The following is a 22,734-nucleotide window of genomic DNA, read 5'->3' on the forward strand; positions in this document are numbered from 1 at the left end:
ATTGTAGCTTTTATTCAGATACAAGACATAATTATCAGTGTTACAAAAACAGGACACTCGTAATATTTACATTTCACTTAATACACACCTTTTGAAACTTCTTGAGTCTCTTCTTTTTGGTCCCAAGGTCATGTCCGGGGTACAAGGAAGATACTTTGGTCGTCACAGACAACTTACTTATTTTGTCTTCCAATATATTATCTTCCAACAAACGAGCCGGGTGCTTTTCGCGGGTCAGCTTGCGATAGCCAGACGCAGTGATCATAGACAGGCTTAAGCTGTCTCGCTTGAACGTCTCTATGTATGACGATTTGATTTTCCCGTATATATCAATGTGCTGTATCAAGTTTTGTAGTGCAACGTTCTTGAATCTATCTGGTGTCGTCGCCATGCGGCAGTCGCCTCCATCATTTTTATTATCCCCAGCATTGGTCTCAGGGAAACCACGCACCATTTTTTTTAATTTAACTTTTCCACCAATATCAGCCCGTTATCCAGTGGTCTTGTTTTACGTCCCTTGACGACTCTGTCTATCCCGTAAGTGATAACGGTAATAGGCAATATTTTTATTTTTTTGGTACTAGTTTCTTTGTTGTTATACGGGTGTGATTTCCCCGAGATAATTTTATAACAGATAATTTCACATTGAAGAGTCCAAGATCAAAGTCTTGGCCAAAGAAAATATGTCCACTGTCGATTTTACTTCATGTCAAAATAAAATAGTAAAATGATTTTGTCAAAGCTGTCATTAATTTTATTCATAATTGTCATTAGGAATTCGTCAAAAACTCTTTGTTTTCAAAAAATCTGTGACCTGCTTTAAGAACCTGAAAATCCCAACTTTGCTTGCAAGGAGACACATAAATAAAAGTGATAACTATTAAACTTCATTTTTGTCTCGTATAATATCCGCACAAAATTCAACAAGTTCGTCTTTGGTTAAACGCGGTATAAATAATTTCACATGAATCCCAGACATTGAGGGGATCAATGAGAAAATTGTATGCTGAATAAATCTGACTTTGAAGTCTCGAGCGAATTATACCGCTTCTAAGAGGATTTTCTTAAAGCAATTATAAAAGAATGGCGCCGGCTTAGGCATAATAACGAAGATATCAATATTAAAATTATATAAAACACTAGCTATACTAGCTTTTGTCCACAACTTCGTATGTGGGTAAAAATTCATTTCCCGTGGGAATTTCAAGAAATCCCTTCTTAGTGCTGCCCTACCTGTCCTTAGAACCTACACACCAAATTTCAGCTTTCTGCGCCCAGTAGTTTCGGTTGTGCGTTGTCTGTCAGTCAGTCACTCAGTAACGGAAGAGTTTTATATATATAGAATATATAGATATATTGATAGATCATTATCCATAATTTCGTATTGTAGGTATGTCTTCCACAACATGTTTCAATGTCGTAATAGAAAATTTTAAAAAATCTGTAAAAGCTGACGAGATTTGTTTACTTCTTCTGATTGTACCAAAATTGGTTAGCTACAATGCGCGCCCCGAAATGGAGATGTACGTATGGTTTGACGATGTATGCATGCATATAGGTCTATTTTGTTAATGCGCAGGCAAAACAGGGATATTTTAAGTATCTTTTTGTGGCGTGTATTTTAATTATTTCACAACATTGTTTTGAAAAATATGGTTGTTGGATGCCATGGGTTTACGTGGAAATCGGACTGTTGTTCAAACAGCCACTCGGGTATATTAATAGCGAAAATATTTAAATCATCAACATTATGCTAATAAACTATTTAAATAAATGATGATAGTCGTACAAAATCTTTGTCAATTTAACTCAATGGTGGAATGTAAATGTGATTGTTCTGTGGATCGGAGGTCAACATTCAAGGGTAACAACACAGTGGGATTTGTGTAAGTATCGAATTAATTTCTGGGCTAAATTATGACAATTGTTTGTGTTGTGGCGAAAGATGTGGCAAAATGGGCGTAAAGCCAAAAGTGATTTAATTTGCGATCATTGATCTAAATACAAGTATATTATAGCATAAAAAATCGACGATAGATCGCTATCGTTCTTTCACTCTTTACCATTATATTTGGTATTGCAATAGCAAAAAAAATGTAGTTCGGCGAAAATCCGTTTTTTGCACTTTCTTGACAGTCTGTGGACTGTACATTTTCATATATTGTTCATTTTATTTATTTTTGTTGTAGTTGCGATCTAATGGTAACTCCAACACAGCATTACATTATTACTTACGAAGTTCAAAAACAGTAATTCTCGACCTAATGACTCACAAGTCACAATCGACGCTATTATCAAGATGGCCGATAAACACGACATTCAGTAGGCTGGCTCTTGGAGGATATAGTTCTTTTGTAATATATCCATTGGCTGGCCATACTATAAGCATAGGATTATACATATAATAATTAACAGTCCATGTAAGTTATATTAGTTTAGTTTAAAAGTTATTATCCTTATTGCACTTGATTGGATTATTTTCCAATATTGAGTGAGATTATTAGATTTTTTAATTTTACCTGAATTAATGCCAAATATATATTATAACTCGAAGTTAATTAGATCATTTGAAAAACTCAGGCAACGTATAAAAAATATTCTCAACTAATTGACTGCATCCAGTTTAATAAACGAGGGGCGACTTTAGCTACACCTTTTGCTTCATATATTCAATGAATTTAAAATTATAAAAACATCTACTTAGGAACTTAGTTCTTGAAAAACCCTACATGACCTTATGAATAACGTATCTCTCCGCTTCTACAACTGTCGATCTAATGCGTTTTCCCGCCATTCTGCAAAGAAGCGTGACCTCGCGTTACCTCGTGTTCGGTCTGCCTCTCCGCTGCCAACCTTCTAGTTCCCACAACATGGCTGCCTTTGGCCATATCATCCACACCAAAAGGCGTAAAATTTATACGTCCCCATGCCTGGGGCACATGGTTGAATTTGCCTGTCGCATACGTGTCCATCCCTGCTCCATTTGGTTTTGTCATCTTGACGTTTTATCAATTTTAAATTCCGTCCAAATAATAGAAATTGAATAAGCAAAAGCAATGAAAGCATAAAAGCATTCTGTCAACACAACCGTACAGTTCAGTTATGAGTTTCAATAGAGTTATTGTGCACTTTACAGTCTAAGAATTGACAATGACGAAGTACTTCGGGAAAGAAAGATAGGAACAATATTGTACCATCTTTTTAAGTAAGTTTAAAAGGAAAAACTTTTGTTTGCGTTTCTTAAATAGGTTTCCGATTAACATAGTTCCATGTCGGAAATAGTGTCTATTGTTGCTGTTACTGTTTTGTGTTTTTATGCATTTACTTAAATCATAAGTAAATACTTTATTTCTTTCTTTAAATATATTTGCTGGCGCTATTCAATTTCCGTCTAAATTTTGTCGATGGCGATACGATTTCGTACTCCCAAAATCTCGTGCTAGCCCCACTGCATACGTAGCCACAGTCAAAAGCAAGTGAAGTCATTAATTTGAATTTGTTACTTTTCAATATTTACTTCTTTTGCACGACAACGACTATTAAAAGTAATTTTAATAGTGGAACCAGTTTCTAGATTCCTAGGTTTACTTTTTATGAGAATATAAATTTCTTAAACCTCGACGACCTCGGTGGCGCAGTGGTAAAGTGCTTGTCTCTGAACCGAGAGGTCTCGGGTTCGATCCCCGGTCGGGTCATGATGGAAAATTATCTTTTTCTGATTGGCCCGGGTCTTAGATGTTTATCTATATATGTATTTGTTATAAAATATAGTATCGTTGAGTTAGCATCCCATAACACAAGTTTCGAACTTACTTTGGGGTTAGCTCAATCTGAGTGATTTGTCCTAATATATTTATTTATTTAAAACCGAAATAAAAATAATGCCCAATAAAACGGAACCCATGATATTACGGATTATAAGTTGGACATGTAAACCTTGTACCTAGTTGATGTATTTACATGAAATATACCGTAACTTCAGACTTAGCACCAATGCCGATATCTCGGCTCCAAGTTATGACTCTTTTAGCAATATTACTTACTTATAGAAGCCTATTTGGCTTAGGATCAAAGTAAATCACCTAGCCAAGGAAAAATATTCTTATTCTATTATCTGTGTGTCTTATTTTATTCTGTTTTCTGCCACGCTTACATTGTTACTATAACTTTGAAGATAGTACTTTCTCTGTTACATTTCAATAAATCTAATAGAGTCTGCGAATAGTTTCATATAACATCAAACAACTTATTTTGCCTCGTATTATATCATACAATTTGTAATAATAAAGTTACTTATTTGCATAAAAACTCCTATCACGAGTTTCATAAAATTGTTGCCGAAATAAAATCAGTCTGGTCATAAAAATAAGGGTGGCATCGCCATGCGTGTTATTTTTGGTCATTTGGCCCCGTGACCATGACCCCGCAAGGAATAGTATAGGCCACTTTAGTTCGGCTTGCCCAAACACGAGGAATGGAATATAGTGAGTGTAGAAGTACAACTTGATAATGACAATAATGTGGACGAAAAATTGATGCGAATTTATTATTATCGGCGAACTCGAACAGATACTGACGCGAACGAAGGTACGTTGTTTGGAAAAACCAACAGACAGTGTACGTCAAAACCGCCGAGTTTGGTGAACTGTTTGCCACTAATGTGCAGCCAGAACAACGTGTTCACAGATTACTGTTAGAATTGACAGCAAATTTTGTTTCACCCCTTGCTGATAAAGTATCTGATAGCCTATATAGTTATGTAAAATATCGAACAGATAGCGTTAAAAATTGTATTCAACAAGTGTTGAATAGAAATAAGTGGCCAATCACACCAGCCAGATTTATGTAGCGGGTAGTTTATGGGTGAGATTACAATATGACATTTTATTTTAAAGTGCTTAAACAGGCCCATAAACACATTGATCCATAGTCATAACCGTTTTTCATCTATCTACAAAAAATTAAATAAACTGATCACTTATTTCTGCACTATCGTTATTTCGGAACAAGGTGAATCTAATGATGACTGTCCGGACAATATTTTGACCTTTTGGAATAATGATTAGTTGTACCCTGAAAGGGTACTGATGGTAATGAGTTGGTTTCTGTCAAAGGATATGGTTGAAGGGTTGATGTGTGTGTGTGATGTGTTACATGAAGAGGTGTTTTGGTAAACATGACCTTGTGTTTGTTGTCACTTATGAAAAGAATAAAATACTAATTTATTCATTGGCATACGGGTTAATGTGGCATAATTGACTTTTAGGTTAGGTTAGGCGAGTTAAAACATACATAACACATGTAGAAGAAATACAATAAATAACACTAAAATTAAAAATTTTGCAGGACAAGGATTTTATATTCAGTATAAAGTCTAGATCAAGAGACGTACGTCATGCATTTTCTCGGATATGTATACTTGAAAATATAATAGATATAGAGATATATTTTCATTATGGTTACCTACAGATTGCTCGTTGATCGTTGTGGATTTTTAAAAATAGAACTATAACCAAGTCGAGACTACCTTAGATTTTATTGTGGAGTTGTCTCTAGTAGTTTGTAGTTTTGTGAAATATTATAAAAAAATTGATGTGAAAAAGCACCTGTAAGTGAAGGTCAAGTGGATTTAGCAAGTATTTCGGTTGTATGTAGTACCTACTAATTCTATGGTGAAGGTCTAATTTCTAAACAACTGCTTTGACGTTGACAAAATTTGTAAGTATGTAAATGGGAAAAAAATGATAAAAAACTATTAAATTTTAAACGTATTTTATTTTTTAAAGTTATTTGTAATACAGTATACTTTGAATAATTTTAAAGACGCACTTCTCTCACTTCACAACATTTGGACAGTATTTTCATTGCATATTGACGAAATATTAAGTTGCTCTCTGCATTCATTCTTTAAGAAGCTTTTAAAGCTTCAACACTGGCGTGGAACCGAGCCAAGCCTGCCAAGATCTAAAGTTATCATCGAATCAATTCGATTATACATCCCATTATTTGAAATACCATTACCAAAACATTTAATTAATATGAAGTCAAATATAGACATTCCAATGTGAACAGGTGCAGGTATTATAATTTCAAGTATTCTTATTATAATCACCTTAGGACTCATATCACCCAGGTGATATCAGTTAGGTGAATGGAGTAGACTTTTTAGTCTACTGTGTCCATTTGGACTCAATTCATCTAGGTAATAATTTGAGACTTTTTGAATAATTCCAGTGGACATTTCTCACCGCGATATACGTGTATCTGTACCACCTGGGGGTAGCACATGCACCCAGGTGCACATACACAAAGTGGAATAAATCGCACTTTTAAGGTGTGTAATTGTGATATGATTTTCAGGCAGGCTTTGAAAATAGTTACATAGAATATTATTTATCCATGTGCTTTACAATATTGTCTCTTCTATCTACCATTTTAAACAGCTGAAACCTATTGTAATTAACACGACATCAATATGTAGAGGGCTATTCACGCAAGCATTGTTATTAAAATTATAATGAAGCTTTTGTTATCAGTCAATGGATTTATTTTGATATTTACCATGTAGGTTATTTGAACGCCAATGCTGATGTATTTTAATTATAATCTGTTAACTTTCTGGCTAGCTATTAGACCTTGAAAGGATAATTTATAATTAAAACTATAAAATTATACCTACTAATTATAATTAAAAATTTATGAAGAAAACAAAGTCTCACTCTCTTCTGAATTATGTAATTATGATAGTGCTATTTTCGGTTGTATTCTACCCGTACACCAAATTTCATCCAAAACAATTTGCTAGATACTACGTGATTGTGAACGATAACAAACATACATAAATTAAAACTTTTATAATATTAGTTAGATAACTAGGTACGTAAGAACTATTTAATGCAACATTTAAGTAACCTAAAGTAAGTTAAAGCATTAAGTAACCTAAACAATATTTTTTATATATTTTCGCAAATAACATTTGTGGCCATACTTTTGTTTAGAAATTAAAAAAAAAACAGGGAGAGGCATTATTTAAACTCAACGAAAACGCGCGAGAATGATTTTTCCTTCGTCATTTTCGTATTTTTTAAACGTTCTATGTTGAATGATTTGATAGGCGATCGTAGTGTCAAAAGCGTTAATTGGTTTTATGTGACATAATAGTGTCTATTCGTTTGCTTTAGTTATGTCACAAAATCAAAAACCGCTCTCCAGGTCCGAACTCAAATGCTCGGCAATGGAAAGTATTTCCGTCTGACGAATTAAGTACTCATTTCAGCGCACCAATCCGACCCTGGCGGCCTTCCAACGATGCCTGTCGCCGGTTACACCGGCTTTTTGCTTCTGAGACTTTGTTTCTTATAGAACTTTCGTTTCGATCCACTATCGTTTATAGTGATAAAAAATTGTAAATATTACTTAGTAGACCTATCAATTCCCGCGCCCCAATCTGACGCGATCCTATTGATGTTCAATTGTTTTATTATGTCCAGGATCGAAGGGTTAATACAAATAATATCGCACAATGTATTGAAAACTTTCATTAGCAGCTGCAGAACATGACAGTAAGTGTGCCATGATTTAGGGAGAGGAAACACATAGGTAGGCGATGATAGATCTGTAGCCCCACCTAGGCAAGTTTTATTTTATTTAAAGCCTACTAATAGATACCATAGTACTGTACTATTAAAACACCGAATAGAAAATATATGGATGCCCAAAAATAACTGATATAACCTAAATGCTTTTATACTAAAATAATGTTATTGCTAAATGAGGGTTCAATCGTGAGTGCCATGAGAATAATATCTTAACACTAATTCTGTCTATGTGGCCTTACGTGGATGATACGAACTAATGGGGGCGATATGCAGAGTCTCAGTGGCTGCGTCGACGACATGCAGTCTATTATCTGCGCTTGCGCCTCAGTGGCAATGTGCCGTTATAAATAAATTCATGTATTATGTTAATATTCTTTTCAAATAATTCGGTTTGAAATAACAATAATTTTACTTTATACATTTGGTTAATTTAAAACCATGCCTTAGAATTTAGAAAAATAGGATATAACTGCTGAAACTGAATAAAAAGTATTATTGATTTATATAAAATTTCTCTCTAATTATTATAGTTCTGTTACAAATATATATTTTTTTAATTTTACAGATTGAGCTAGCCCCAAAGTAAGTTCGAGACTTGTGTTATGGGATACTAACTCAACGATAATATATTTTATAACAAATACATATATAGATAAACATCCAAGACCCGGGCCAGTCAGAAAAATATCGTTTTCCATCATGAGCCGACCGGGGTTCGAACCCGGGACCCCTCGGTTCAGGGGCAAGCACTTTACCACTGCGCCACCGAGGTCGTCAAAATCAATACCGCCGTTTCTATTTCAAGTAGATATTAAATAATTTATTCAAAGTACACTACCGTTGCTCATTAGTATTCCTTTATTGTAAATGACTGACAACGATCGCACGACAGGTTAGCCACGGTATGGTTAATATGTAAGTGATAGTATTGGTTTTAGTGACACATGAGCGATACATTGATATTAGATGATTAGATATTTTATGCTTTTTTAATGTACAAAATACAGATCTACCACGAAACACGTGGCACGTTACTGACTGTCCACACGCCGTCTCATTTTTCCACATGCCGTCTCATTTTTCCCACATCGCGAACCCATCGTGTAAAAAAGAGAGATGACAAGGACGTGCTACGTGTTGTGTTTTATGTTGCATGGTTGCCCTTCATGTTTTAATTTAATAATATAGAAACAATTAAGCCAATAATATTCTTATGTCATAATATTGTCAATGTAAATAATATTATACTAACACTACATACATGCATACATACATTGCAAGTTAAATAAAAGCTTTTAAAAGAATATACGAACAACGATAAAACTGCGATTTGGCTTCAACAGTGGTGATATGCTGAAACCAGTGTCGGCAGATCATAACCGGTGTCAGTTTGCGAGAGCTTGGATCACATCCAAACAGGCTGACACTTGCCGTGGACTTTGTTGAAGTGAATTCAAATAAACACCACTTAACGGCAATTACGTACGTCGTAGAATAAACTAAGCTTAATTTAGTTCCCATAATCCTTACGTAACATTATAAAACAAAGTGCTCTGCCCCGTCTGTCTGCTGTTCGCGATAAACACAAAAACTACTGCACGGATTTTCATGCGGTTTACACCAATAGATAGTGTGATTCCTAAGGAAGGTTTAGATGTATAAATTATTGTGTTTCCGAGCGAAGTTGCGACGGGACACTAGTCTTATATAAGTTAAACGACAGGTATTAAACGCGCACATACCTTTATTATTTCCCAGAAGTGTCGAACCTTGTTACAAAGGTCAGTGGTCACTGGGCGACTGACTCAGCAAGCTACGGCGACGACGACTACCGTCATATAATTTCTCCGACAAGTACCGTTACAATACACACTGACAATGACCTTATTACGAGGACCTCGGTGGCGCAGTTGTTAAGTGCTTGCCTCTGAACTGAGAGGTCCCGGGTTCGATCCCCGGACGGGTCATGATGGAAAATGATCTTTTTCTGATTGGCCCGGGTCTTGGATGTTTATCTATATGTGTATTTGTTATGAAATATAGTATCGTTGAGTTGTATTCCATAACACAAGTCTCGAACTTACTTTGGGGCTAGCTCAATCTGTGTGGTTTGTCCTAATATATTTATTTATTTTTACGTAGATTTTAGCCGACTTGACATTAATATTATTTTATCACGTAATCTTGCTAGCGAGCTATCAAACAATGCAATTTATATATTTTCTTTAAACTTTGCCCTTGAACTTGATTATTATGTCTTCGAACTTTAATTTGGCATAACAAAATAATCGATCGCTCGATTACTCTCACCTGTGACCTAGTTAGTTGAAAAAGGTAATTGAAACAAAATAAAATCGAATTTAGGTGCCAGCGACACGAAATCATATCATCAAAAGGGCAATAAATGTTAAACACAGAAATTCAAACCAACTAAAATATAATGTCCGCGAAGGAGAAGCCTGATGGGACTTTTGTTATGGAAATCAATCGTCCGCGCCCTCCGAAAATGATTCGCCACATCCGACCGCCCCCGGCCTAGCTTTGGGCACTTATGCTAAAGTTATTATATTCTGAAAACTGTGGAGACTAATCGAGAAACTCAATAAACGCAAATTCAATTCAAAAAGTTCGTTTGTGTAAATTATTTTACAAAAACCTGGATAATATGAAAATTAACTGAAAATATCCTCCATCGTTTTTTAACTACTGTGTTTACTAAATGCTTTAAGATAAACTAACTTATAACCAACCTAATAACTTTATGATAAATCAACAGGCATTTAAACTAAATTCAATTGTTTTTGGATGGATAAGGAGTACGGGGGCTACTACTTAACAATTGCAAATACTAACGGCTTACAAACCTTCCGAAACACAGAGGAGCTCAAGATGATAATAAATTTTTGGTCACCCATCCAATGACCGAGAGTTGTGTGTGTGTCTAAACGCTATCACAGGCTGAGCGCGCTAACCACCGCGCTTTTGAGCCCCTTATATTATGATATACTCGCTTTCGTAGAGGCCACTCGTAGCTTGTCTACGATCGCAACTCTACGACACTACGACGTAGCAACAATAAGCCATAACTTAGTTTGGACGTTTGTCTCAACAACAAAATTAAAGTCAGAGCTTCTTAATTAAACATTTCCTCCTTATATAAATTGTGCAGAAGTTGCATGCCCTGTAAATGGTAAATAATTCTAGATCGCGGGATCTTGTACTGAGGTTTTATAATCTCGAGAATTAGAGGCTGGAGATACAGATCAAAATTTTCTAAGAACTAGCTGTGCTCCGCAGTATCGCTTGAGAATAATAACGTACGTAACGTTCCGGACTGTGTCAAATTCTTTTCTGAAACCTAGGGTTTATCCATCAAGTATATTTTTAGTTATACAGTACAACAGAATCGATAAAAATGCTAATATGCATGGTCCTAAGATCACTGTTGACAATGAAAGTTAACAATGGTTTCTTTTCGTGGCCAATTTTTGAAATAATAGATGACTCCAAATAATTTAGCTCATACAATTTCGACCAAATAAGTTTAAACCAAAAATCTGATTCGCGTAATATTAATATCAATATAATTTCGTACATTCGGACAAAGGCGTATTCATTTTAACTACCTAAATTCTTTGACTAATTGCCGGCACGCATGCGAGCCAAGTATTAACATATTGCAGACTACACTAAACTAAACTAGTAAATTTTGCCCCGCCTCGTACGTGTCAAGGTTGCTGAACATTGAAAGGCCTGGTCAAACAGTTTACTTGACACCATAACACTAAAATCATAATTATAATAGTAACTTCTTCCTGCGCTGTACGTAACTAAACTATGGAATAAAGTTCCCACAGCAGTGTTCCCTAATAGGTTCGACATTGGGGCCTTCAAGAATAGTTTATCGCTTTCTCAAAAAGTCGATTAACGCTATAATAACGCTATAACGGTAACGTATCGGATGGTTGGAGTCCCTGGGTGTTCGCTTACCATCAGGCAACTTCAACGCTCGTTCGCCCACTATGCTATACAAGTTTATTTGTTAATTGACAAATTAAAAAAAAAAAAAGTTTTTCAATATTCATTTCGCTACAACTTTTGAATGGCTGAACCAATTTTGATCAAACATATTTAAGAACAACCGCATAAAAATTTGCTATGAAATAAAAATAAAAAAAACACATCCAAATCGGTTCACCCATTGATGAGCTACGGTGCCACGTACCACAGATTAAATAATACCCCAGTACACGTACACAGACAGACAGATACACTTAGCGGTCAAACATTAAAATAACACCCCTCTCTTTGCGTCGAGGGTTAAAAAATGTTAAATTAAAATTTATAATACGTTAAATACTATTTTTTTTCTTGTCGAGTCAGAATCGAAGTGGCTTTTAGATGTACAACTTTCGATCAGTATGTATAGCTACGCTTGTGGCTTTATCGTTGGATAAGTTTAGGTCCTTATTGGTGCAGGACGTAGAAGCCGTCAAGGTCTCACTGCTGGGCTAGGGTCTTCTCCATCCATGTATATTTATGTCATGACGTAATCATCATCCAATTTGTATTGTAGGCATCTATCGTCACGTTCCGTCATCTGTCATAGAAATGTCACTACTTAAATACGAGTATAAACGGCACAGTTCGGCACTGATGGTATTTTATTTTAAAAACTAATCTAATTTTACTAAACCTTTAGTTTATGTTATACAGTTATGTTATACAAACATGTTGCAAAATTGCTGTTACAATCCAATTTGTTGCAGTAGCATAAAGAGAAAATTCACCATAATTTACAATTCCGAACAGTCATTATACTAATCTTCTTTGCACAAGATGTGCATTTGACAAGTACAAGACTTTGCATGGCGGTGGCATAGGAAGTTATATGATTCTATAAAATTAATGATGAAAACACTTCCATAAAGCAACTATATTTGTATACCAGTGGTCCCAAAGTATTTAGAATCTCGTACGAATCACAATTAGCCATATTAATGTCTCATTGCTAGAACTGAGACCAATCTGGTCTCAAATCTCGCAATCGAAATTTGCATCAATTTTATTCAATGGTTTTAAATGAATACAAACGTAACATTTCGGTCGAATGATGTGTTCGCTTGCCATTTTGTGGCGGTGTTTTTTTGTAAAATAGTCTTTAGAAAAAAATTGGAGAAAACTGATGAAGTAAACTTCTCACTTATATTATTAAGCGGAAGTGTGGAAATTTGCGTATAGGGTGTAATCTATGAAGGCATTAAACCGACTTTCAAAATTATTGCACCAGTAAGAAGCTATAACTTCAGTGATCCAGTGATTCTACGATTGATAAATTATCGAATCAACCTATGTTTTTATTCTTCATGACATCATTTACCAAACATTGGGATAATTATACCAACAGATTATACCATTCCCAAAGGACACGCGTATAAGATTACGTAGATTTTGTTTTCGATTCTGTACCTCATTACATTATAAGGGCAATTATTTCGGTATATATTCCCTGATATTTTTGCTGATTCTATTGGGAATTAATTTTTTCAACGAAGTACAATATAAATTTAATATTTATTTATAATTACATTAATATACGAGTTCTTAAAACCTTACCAAATATGCTTTGGCTTTTAACAATTTCCGTTTAAAAATAAATAGTTAGGTAATTAAAGTTAACTTTGGCACCATTTTATAAAAATTTCAATATCCAAACGAGCATAGCCTTCCTTTCCAGAAAAATAATGAAACTGACCACCGTTCCTTTATTAACCAACAGAGATTTCAGAACTAATAGAAGTTATACAAAAGTCCGGAGTGCAACTCAACTTTGTCGGAACTAATCGTGTCATCAAACACACATTCTAGTTTATATAAATGGCAAACAAAACTTTTGATTTCTACTATATTTTATAATGTTTAACATTTATTCTGATTGATTAAACATTATGTAAGTGTTTCTTGAATATAAGAAAACAAAAGTGGTTTTCCTGAATATTAATACTTGGGTAACTTTAGATTCTTTCTATGTTTTTTTTGTTGTTGTTTACACAAACAGTGTTTTTTTTCTATTTGCTTTGTTGGTGTTGTAAAAAGGATGTAAATTCATATTTCATTGAAATATTTTTTGTTATAAATTAACTTATAACACAATATATGCCACATTTTATCAATATTGAATTAGTCAGTTGTGATTTTATTATTTATGTATTGAAACAAAAAAAGTTGAAATCAGCCTCAGCGACGCCTCGGTCTTTCATATTATTGTTTCTATAATTGAACTGTGCATTACGTTTGTCCCGCTGGCGAACATCCAAATGGCAACAGAATTTACAATTTAAGATATCGTCTTGGACAGGCCAGAATGACTGATTTAGATAAGACATTTACAAGGGCATTAATAAGAAATATTCAAATACGCGTACTATACGCAAAGCACAGCGCTAAGGAATTACTGTTTATATCAGCGCAGACAAACCTTCCGTTGTCACGGTGCCTTTAGCTTTATTATTATCCATACTTTGAAAAACTGACATTGTTTATGTCATAATACTTTAGCGTTATACTGTATAAGTAAATTTGCTAGTTAGTAAATATATTGCTAACTAGCATAGATTTAGAAGATCGTGTGTTAACTGCAATTACTTTACTTTGCCATATTGATGTATTTAAGTACATATTTATTTTTTACAATATAACTGAGACTATTTTAAATTATAAATAGAGAGAGATGATATATCTAGAAATATATTTATATAATTGTAATAAAAATAATTAAAATGTTAAAACTATGTTTTCTTGTTGTAGTCATTGGTACACCTGGCAACATTCCAGGCAAACATTAGTTAAATAGTATTTATATGCAAATATCATTTTCTTCTTGGGTATACTACAAAAAAGAAAATGATATTATAGATAATAAGCTAACATTCCATTAGTGATGCAAATTCAAGTGTCTCATAAGACAAAAGACATTGTCTCATAGTGTGCACAGAACACATTCGATTTCGTACGGAAAGTGTACATTTTCAAGACACTGGTCGTAAACTATGGGTTTGTTTGTCGGTTGAGTTATGAATCTATTTCCCGACATAAAATATACCCAATAATTATCAGAAATGAAAACAAAACTTACGAAGTGTTTTGTATTTTTTCTTTGGCGAACCATATGAGTTTTTTTTTTCCCTATAAAAATCTGAATGTATTATTTCTGGCTTAGAATATGCTTGATTTTTTAATAACAGTGTAAGTATTATTAATATTACAACTATGTAGACTATGTAGTCGGTACGAGTCATTAACATTAATATTCATTATTTAATTTTAAATACAGATGTACAATTAAAATTGAATTGCTTATATTATCACTAAAAATCTAAGCAATCAATGTGAGATTCTTCGTATACTAGGAACCTTCCAATTTTCGAATTGTACCGCAGACAATAAACTTCTTTATGAAGATCACCCTTCACCTTGGCTTGGGACAATGTCGAGATCATTAACTCGAGAGTGCGTTTAGTGTCTGTCGAAAATATCCTATTATCAGAAAACGCGTAGGACGAAACCTCGGAATACACGGCTCTTGGCAAAAACAAAACGCTAAACGTATTCAAGTTCATTAATCTAACCTCAAAGGAACGTTTTCATGCATGAAATTTTTATCCTTCAAATTTTACAATCACTTTGTAGTGACATTTCATTTAGGTGTCTGTCTGTGCCATTTGCTCCCAAAGAGGGTTGACATCAGACAGAAAGGTCGATCGCAAAATCTTCAACATTTTTTGACGTTGGCAAAATCATCGTTTTGGCGAACGATGGAGCAATGAAATTAAAAAAAAAAAGATTTATACTTATACTAGCGTTTGCCCGCGGCTTCACCCGCGTTCATTTCGTGCATCTGCTAATAATAACTTACCTATTGTCGTATCGCGATGAAATCAATACCAGATTTTAAGTTAGACCATCCGCTATACAACTGCATCAAATTACTACTTGATGAACAAGTAGTTTTTGTATGATGCGCGAACAAATATACAGATAGACTTGAGACACAAAAAATGCTTTGGCTTCTGTTCATCTTATAAAGACCACACATAATAATTTTTCTTTAATATCTCCTATGTACAGATATAGCTCACTTAACAGTTCTATTATATGTATAGATTTCAAGCTGACCCTGGGTCATGGCGTCAGTTCAAGTCGTCTGCATGGACCTCACTCTTGTTTCCTGCCATTTTACTACCAGGAAACATTTTAAGAAATAGACATTTGCGATTAAACCAATAATATTATGTCTAGTAATGAAAATTCCTGTCTGTTCATATCTCGCAATTTCTTAATGTTGCGTAAGTAGAATTTTGAAGTTGCGTAACACATGATGAGGTACCTATATATGAGTATTGGGAATATGTCAATAAATACTGATATATGTTCAGAAACATTCCAGACACATTTGGTGTATACGTGATTCGCATTTTTCCTGATATCGATTTCAAATGTATTTTAATGTTGTTATTTAATTTTATTCTTTGTTATTAGAACACTTTCATAAGGATCACAGATTAAACAGTTTTGTATTATATTCAGAATTTCTGGTGATTCTTGGTGTTATGTGCTTAAAAAGTTAAAAACGGAACCCTTATCTACCTATGATCATTTTGTTGTCCGTGTACCCAGTCAGTTTGTCTGTCTGTCAACGACCCTTTTTCTTAAGACCCTCTCTCGCACGTAGAGGTATTAAGTTCAGATTTAAATCAAATATTCGTAGTGTTAGCACCGATGCATTAACTATAAACTGGACTGTATTCAAGACCAGCTTATCAGCAGTGGTCAGCGATGCTAACCGACACATTACCGTTATCAGCAACAACTACCCTTTGCTAACTAAGACTAACGAGCTGACCACACGCAGCCAGATTGCAGATTAAAGGCTACTTACAGACTACATACGACTTACACCACATCGTTGTAATAAATAGTTAATCTGTTATTAAAAAAAGAAAACGTACTTTAAGCTAAAGTATGTTTTTGTACACTGTCGTTCTATGTTCATTAACGTAGTATAGTTTCTTCCGACAGCAAATACTTATAATATTTGTAATTAATGTGTTACCCATTTTGTGTGATAGCCAAATTAAGTCGTCTTTAGTCGTCTTATCAACATGATATTCATACAAACTATCATATTCCATTATCCCTTTACAGTCAATTGGGGGTTGTTTTTTTTTTAAAAAAAGCCTATATTTGAACGGGGATCTTTAGCTAAATGCATACAAATCTGTCTAGCGGTTTGGCCGTGAAAGTGGAACAGACAGACCGACAGAAGAACAGACTTATAAGTATGGATCCATGTTGTCAATATACAGAAATGACTGAAATAATTTTAGATAGTTTGTATTTTAAAAAAAAGCATTTTCAAATTTCTTTCCTTTTTCTATACCTAACTTGAACACAGAAAATTATAAAATGACTGCAAACAGTTTTCAGCTGAAGTACGGAAATGCACTCAACTCCACAGAGTTTCAGTAACGTGGCACTTTTCAGTAACGTGGCACTTAAAAATCTATTATGGAAAACGTTGAGCTCACGACGATGATCCAGAGATCTATAGAGACGAGAAATGTTTATGATAAGTAACCAACTTAAAAAGATATGAATAGGTAGTGAGATTTAAGTTATTATTTTTCTACGTTCGTAATAGAGATTACTTAGTCTTGTTTTTGGCGAGTTCAATAACTTCGGAAGTTTAATAGGCAAGTAAAACTTTAGATCTTGATAAAACGTGCGTGTTAGGTACGGGTCAAAAGGAAAGGTCAATCTTTCGGTAATTGAGCGGTTTAATTATAGTATTGTTACTAAACCAAACGTTTAAATTTAACCACAGCTTGTGAAATAGTTAGTCTGAACTCTGAATGTATGTGTACCAATGAGTACTTATAACCAGTTTGAATAATGACAATTTGAACTGGTTTATTTGGTAATAAGTATTGTTAAAAATGATAGTATAATGATATGTTTTTTTTTTTTTAAAATATTTAAGTTTTTATATATATTTCTTTGACATTCCTACGTTGATTAGCTGTAAGTAATTAGGTCAATAAAGTTAATTCTAACATTTAACTGTACGAATGAAGGGAATTCAATTGAGTTTGCCTCTTCCGCTTCCGTAGATATAAATAGAAAACTAGATACATCAACGATTTCGAGGGATTAACGGGGGTTAAAGTAGATCAGGCCAGATCCCAGGTCTGAATTTTTTCTTTTCTTTCTGACCAGATCTCAATCGCTCGAGTTATTTATTAAAAAAAAAACTCGAATCAAAGTGCGATATTTTGTGTAAATAATTTTATTCATTGACGACGACGAGGGTCAATTTTCAAGATTGCCCAATGACATTCAATACGATCGAATGTATCTCATATGTAAACGCCTTTTGCAATAGTAACATTCAGATTTGCTACGTACTTTATGTCTTATTTCTTGTACTAAAATTGGTTTGTTATATTATTGTAGGCGTGAATAATGGCAGAGATTGCCTATTTTTATAATAAAGTTTTGTATCAATATGCAATGGTACATACACTTTTCTTTGATGTTAAAAGTTTTACATTATATCCGTATTCTTCAATAACATTTTCGTTGTGAGTCAATCTATATTTTTTGTGTCTACTCAATTTGTTACCTTTACTAGGTTTACGTCCAAATTTCAAACGTACTATTTTCGATGATCTTAGTAAATTTTCAACAGAATCATACAAGTGATATCCTAAATTGGGTGGATACAAATATCCCAAATTGGGTGGATTCTCGGATCCTAAATCAGGCTTGGTCTCTGATTGCAACTTAAGCTTAATTTCATCTACTGTTTGTGACTGGCTCTGGGAGATAACAGCAGGAAATATCAGCAGAATAAGTAGACCTGTAACAATCAAATTTACACTATTACAAATACAAAAATCATATTCTAAATTAAATAATATTTACTAAAGCTGCAAACAACTAGCCACGCATACCCTCTTTGATAACATGAAGCCATCACTTTTGCGTTTGTCCCTTCTGTCAGGACTGTGCTGAAGCGGAATAGCCACAATACATTACCTACGCGTTTTACGGCATTTAGGGTAAATTGCGTCAGTCAACTTTGACCTGCGCATCGCTGACGTTTAAACATATTACTTTGCATTTTTATGCACAGGTTAAAGTTAACGTCGAGTCGAAGATGACTGATGCAAGCCACTTTTAGATTGCTATATCATTGTTTAACGTTGTAATAAAGTAAATAATGAAATTCGGCTCTTACCTGTCAAAAACATAGCGTCTATCAACTGCCATGAAGTCTCTGCCTTGTGTTGGCCTTACGCATGTCTAATTTAGTAACTGTACTTATCTCGTTTTTATACCGTATAATTCAAAATGCTTACGAATTAATTTAAACTTTGATTAAAACAATTGAAGAGGAAGGAAGAATCTAATTGAGCATCTTGTGAAAATGATCCAAGTAGTTAGTATAATGAAGAGTAAAAAATAAACAAATACAATGCAGAAGAAATTGCAGTGTTATAAAAATTTTACGAGTTACTGATATTTTTTTTTCTTTTCTATGATTCCATTTTATTAATTAAACATCCTATAACAGATAATTGTTAATATCAGAATGGAAATGAAAGTACAAAAACAAAAAATTGAAAAATGAAGTTTTATAATCAAAAACTAAACTCAGAACGTTCAAATCAAAGATGTGTATAGACGTAACGAAGCGGTGAAGCGGTGGTGTAATGGTTAAACGCCCGCCTGTGGATCGAAAGGTCCCAGGTTCGAATCCTACTCATGCCACATAAGTTTGTATATAAATCTGACTCCACAATCTGACGGCCACTTGCTTCCGGTGAAGGAAAACATCGTGTGGAAACCTGCACACTGGTTGACTATTATTAACTTGTGTGTGAAATGGAGAAGGCAATGGCAAACCACTCCATTAATAATGGCAAGAAAGTTGTTGTGTGTGTTTCATTCCACGTAATGACCACGACCCTCAGCCATGAGGAATACGACTATGAAGAAGAATGTACGTAATATGATGCGTGTATATTCCGTTTTATTGAAAATGTCGGTCCCACTGAAACATAGTCACGTTTCATAATCAATGTGAGATATAAGCAGGTAGCATATAATTTAACAAATCTATAATTTAAAAGATTTTATTTAACGATGTTCCCGTGTTTGTCGTTGCTCTTCGTTTTTCTGTTCTCCTTGTTACTGACATATGTATAATTTCATTAATCTTCTCATATTTGAACATTTTTCATCAAGCAGTGTTTCTATTGATTAAGTGATCACTTAGCGCTAATATGTAGTGGACTTTAGTTTGTTTTAATACATTTTAATGAATACAAGAACGATGTTCATAAAATCTACTCAGTTTATGCTTGTGTCTACCATCTTTGTTTGGTTTGTTAGGTTTAGGGCCAAATTTCGCGGGATGTCGATGATATACAGAGCGTATTCTTAGTGGATTATTAGAATCATGCAGACGGTACCCTAAAAAGGGTGGGTAGACATATTGTGGACCTGATGGATATGGCTCAGTCCGATCCCATTTAAAAATTTGATGCGGCAAATTTCCATAGCCCAATGTTTGTGACAATGGTGGTCTTCTTGAGTCAATCACTTGCAACGTGAGCAGCAGAACTAAGCCTGTTGATAATTCGATTAAACTTTATTGTTTCAAATAAAAACATAATAAACTATAGCAAACTTGATGCTACAAGCATTATCTCCGAGCTAAAAACTATCACAAAATACCTAGAAACGCAGATTAAAAATATTTGTCCGCGCTGAGAATCAAACCTACAAACGACTGTTATGCCTCAAAGGTCTTTTTTTTACCAAATTTTATCAAAATCGGTCCAGTAATTTTTGTGTTTATTCATTTACAAACAAAAAAAACTAAAATGCAAATATGGAGTATAGATAAGGGAAACAGAAATTAACTAAATGGTGCATGGTATTTGTGTTCTTCATATTCTCTATCATATTCACTACACACAGAACATAAACTCACTTATTGGCCCTGGCTTTGCTCTCGCGAGAATTCCTATCCAAGTGTCTCTATATCAAATTTCATCGAAATCCGTCCAGTAGTTTTTGCGTGAATGAGTAACATATTCAATTAATTATGTAAAACTTTCACAAATTCAAAAGTTTTCCAATTTTATATTCAAATTCGAAATTCTTATTTAACTTAGCATGATCTCTGCATCACTATTGACAATTTTAATTTTCTGTTAAACTTAATAGGTAAGTATTAGTACCTAATTTAAAGTTTTTGTAAATTACATCCACTACATTTGAAAATCGAAACATTTTTTGTAAATACTAATTTATTTATCATGAAATTTGACAGTTTGTTTTTAATAAAACTAACGTAAAGTTGCATAAGGATGCTTTATACTAATTTAGAAGAATAATATTTGTTTTCGTCTTACCTTTTAAGAACATTGCGACTATTAACGTATTATGAAGCACACATCTCATAGCTTTATAAAGGAATATTCTACTACTGATTATTTATTTCATTTATATACCTTGCAATTAAAAAATATGTATTTATAAATTGAACAAGCAATCTCAATCAACAATCATGTTAATAAAATTGAACATAATTGCTATTGCACTAAAATCTTGATTTTTATTGAGTGAATGAAATGAAACAAGTCTATATATTTGTAAATTATATATTAATTAGAATAATTCATACTAATATTATGAATGTGAAACTGTGTTTGTTTGTTCTTCATTCACCTCAAAAAGGACCAATGAATGCAAGTAATTTTTAGCGTGGACATAGTTGAAGGGCTGAAGGCATGTTGTTTACCGCAAGGAAAGCCGCGAGGAACAGCTATTTTTACTATTTAGTAATAGCTATATGAAGATATTAAATAATATGTAAAAAAGTTCCGGTCACCTGCACGCTGACAGACCTGCATGACGCCACAGATTATAACGGATGGGTGGCATCTTATTGGTCTTCATTAATATATTTTTAACGCTAACAAGAAGAAAATGAATTGGAAATTAATATTAGGCATCATACAAACCAAGATAATATGTTCTCATTCATCAAAAAATAAAAAATGAAATGAAAAGAATTTTTAATAACTTCATTACGCATTCACAACAGGGGCATAAGTGAGTAAATGACTTAATTTACCAGATTCAAAAGCTATATGCAATGAAAAACTTTTAGATTAATTAGAAATTAGTAATTTGCTATCTACAACTTGAGTCTGTTATCGCAATGCGACTAAACATGATGTTCTATTATTTCTTTTTATCAATTTGTTTCCCTTTCCAGGTTTCTTTCCAAATTTCAGAGGTCCTAAATGAAACCTTGGGTCCGAATAAAAATCTTCAACTGTTTCTGATGATTTTAATGATGCTTCATCAGAATACACATAATGTAAATGCGGAGTTTTCGGCTCATCGTGGTCCCAATTGTCTGTTTGATCAGTCTCCGGCATCGGAGGATATTCATCGTGATGGTGTAAATGTTGATAAAAACTGCCGTAGTCTTCCGATAGTCTTGACTGATGATGTCTTAAGTGAATTTTATGTAACATCAACAGAAATATTAATAAGCCTGTAACGACAAAGTATATATATTTATATATCACATGCTTTTCTTTGTTATTTCACGATTTTGTGAAAGAAAACTCAAAAGTTGTTGCGTATAGTAGGCAATCTAATAACAATGCAGATGCAATTTGTTCATCCTTCTCTCTCTCTTTCTCCTTCAGCTAAAAGAGACAACCTATAGACCTGAGTATTAGGTATTTTTGACTTGATTTTCAACCTAAACCGTACCCTATTTCTTAAGAAAAAGGGTCTTGATAGACAAAGGACAGAGGCACGGTCAAAAACTTCAGATACGGTTGTGATGACGGTGAGGTTCTTTGAGGTACGGAAAATTTATCTTTATAGTAACTTATTATCTTTAAAATAAATCAATTTACCTTTCAAAAACATAGCGACTGGTTACAACGACTAATTTAATCATTATCCATTCTTTATCTATTAGACATTACTAATCTCGTTTTACCGTATAATTCAAGAGAAATTAAAATTAATTTGAAGTTTT

General features: G+C 33.7%; 1 protein-coding gene and 1 long non-coding RNA gene across 4 annotated transcripts in view; one reads left to right on the forward strand and one right to left on the reverse strand.

The window, feature by feature from the left end:
• Nucleotides 1-22,734, forward strand: part of LOC128672084 (uncharacterized protein) — a 76,274-nt gene that overhangs the window by 39,002 nt on the left and 14,538 nt on the right. The window lies entirely within an intron of this gene.
• LOC128672098 (uncharacterized) lies at nucleotides 17,915-21,220 on the reverse strand. Its single transcript, XR_008404912.2, has 4 exons — nucleotides 21,083-21,220; nucleotides 18,898-20,291; nucleotides 18,134-18,516; nucleotides 17,915-18,076 (listed from the first exon to the last, which is right to left on the reverse strand). It is a non-coding gene; the product is annotated as an uncharacterized LOC128672098 (long non-coding RNA).

This window comes from Plodia interpunctella, chromosome 8 (genome assembly GCF_027563975.2).
Source record: "Plodia interpunctella isolate USDA-ARS_2022_Savannah chromosome 8, ilPloInte3.2, whole genome shotgun sequence".
In the NCBI taxonomy this organism is placed as follows: Eukaryota; Metazoa; Arthropoda; class Insecta; order Lepidoptera; family Pyralidae; genus Plodia; species Plodia interpunctella.